This window comes from Chaetura pelagica, unplaced genomic scaffold (assembly GCF_000747805.2).
Source record: "Chaetura pelagica isolate M959 unplaced genomic scaffold, ChaPel_1.0 scaffold323, whole genome shotgun sequence".
In the NCBI taxonomy this organism is placed as follows: domain Eukaryota; kingdom Metazoa; phylum Chordata; class Aves; order Apodiformes; family Apodidae; genus Chaetura; species Chaetura pelagica.
Window position 1 is genome coordinate 891,497 of NW_009952640.1, and position 2,336 is coordinate 893,832.

The following is a 2,336-nucleotide window of genomic DNA, read 5'->3' on the forward strand; positions in this document are numbered from 1 at the left end:
AAGGGAAATGGCAGCAGCTTCCATGCTGGAGACTTTTAAGAACAGATTAGAGTAACTGCAAAGTTACTTAAGTAGAGTATTTCCTGCCTTCTAGTGGGTGGGTTTGTCTCTCCTAACTCCATTTTCCATGGCTATACAGGTGAATCAGCTTAAATAAAATTATGAAGGGTCTAGACCTCAACCTAAACCCCAGCTTCTCTGACTTTGTCAAAACCAATGCTCATCTGCCATTTAACCCCATTCCCATTGCTGAGCTTGGTGAAGCTTGAGTACATGCAGCTGTCTAGGTGCTGAGCTCACCTCAAAGCTAAAGTGCTGCACAGATCTTCAGGTCAAGCCACAGGTCCCTATGCAGAAACCTCAGACCCACTGGCCAGGTGGGTTTTATCCCTCCTGTGTGTCATAAGTCTGCTCTAAAACAAGTGTTCACATGAAAAGAAGATGTTTTGCTGGTTTGAACAAGCCTACCAGTTTGGGTGCTCTGCGGGATGTGAGAAATCCAGTGGAAACAGCATCTTTTTTGCCTATGTTGATGCTGGGACTTACCATCTTATTTAGGGTGAGAAAAACTGACTTTAAACCAGAAATAGCTAAGAAACAATCACAGGTTTTGATGAAGGCTTCAATTAATTAGCATGAAAAATTCCTCTCAATTCTATTCTAATCTTTTCTGAACTATTACTAACTGAACCTTTGATCATACAGATAAGTCCACTGGTGTGAGTTAATGACTAAGCATTTGCCAGGAGAATTCATAGAACTGAAAATTCCTTATAATGTTGCAAATTACTTCTAACAAAATTAAGCACTTTCTTTTTTCTCCATTTACTTATGTACTGACCAGAGGTCCTCAGGGGGATGATTCATGTCCCAGTGATGTACTGTGGTCTGGCTGCCACTGTGAAAGAGCACAGGGCGTGAAGAGACCTGCAGAGGAATGGTCTTTCCCCCTCCTTTTGATCTTGGCAAAGAAAAGGGACTAGAAACATTATCAGAGGGGAACATAGCCATCTCCTCTCTGCAGTGGCTGCAGGCTGCAATGCTGTTGAGTCAGAAACTGGCAGCTTCCCTTTCAAGAGACAGGCTGCCTCTACCAAAATATTAGATGACTCCCCGTCAGGTCTACCCTGTCTGCTCTGCCAGTGCCAGACTCCTGGGAAGGTAGGATGGGTGCCAGGTTGCTGCTGCAGGACAGCCAATGCTACAAGTAGAGTTGTTCCCTCCAGCAGCAGCACTTGCTGTCCTTAGTCCTTCATGCCCCAGCAGTGAGATTCCAAAGCTTTTCCTTCAGCTCTGCCCCTTTTCCTTCCTTTGGCAGGAACATTGTTGGGACAGCAAAAAACAGTTTTGCTTAATCCTGCTGAGAAGCCTTAGAGTACCTCTGCAGTCTATTGTGACAAGCCTCTTTGTGCCCACTGGTAGCACAGTCTGCAAAGGGACTGTCAGAACAGGGCAATCCTTTACCCTAGAGTCAATGCAGACTTACAGATTTATAGTGACTAGGATGTAACATGAACACAGGGATGTCTTGTCAAGCAGCCAGGCTTTGGCTCAGAGAGTATCTAAGTGGGAGCACAATCCCCTAGAAGACAGGTAGCTGTGGTTAGAAAATGCTGTGTGGAGATTAATAAACCCTGCTGTGAGGCAAGGATATATTTTCTTTGGAAGGAAGCCATGTTGCTGCATAGTCATTGCTTCTGTTCAGGTCAGAATGGGAGTAAATTGAACTTATGAAGGACTATGCACAAACACCTGTAGATTTACAGTATTCCCAAAGCCAGGAGAGTAACTTCACTTTTTGTCCAGCCTGTGTGTGAAAATGAAGGAGAAACATCTGGCAGGCTTGGAGGACTGCTTGTGGAAATAGGACCCCTCCTACCCCAGACATCCATGTTATGTAGTCCTTTCCTTTAGTAGGGAAGATAGCGCAGATGCTGTGATGTAGGAGAAAGTCACACCACAGTGTGTGGGACAACTCTGAATGCTGAACTCATTAGCGTCTCACTTGGCTGATGGCTGCTTTAGGTGCTGGAACAAGTGCAGATCAATCCAGATAGCTCTCTTCAGTACTGCATGCACTTAACTGTCTGGAGCCATCATGATGTCTTAACTAGCAAGTCAAAGCCTAGTCACACAGAGTATTTTTCACACTTAGAAGGCACATTACCTTTAAGCTGCCAATCACGCCACCCACCAACAGATATAATGGAATTAGTGGCTGAACTGGGCAATCTTCCAAAAACTTCATTCCTGAACAGCAAAAATTAATAACATTTGTTATCTCAAGTGATCAAATAGTGCAACAAGCTGTACAATGAAAACTGAAGATGCTGTAA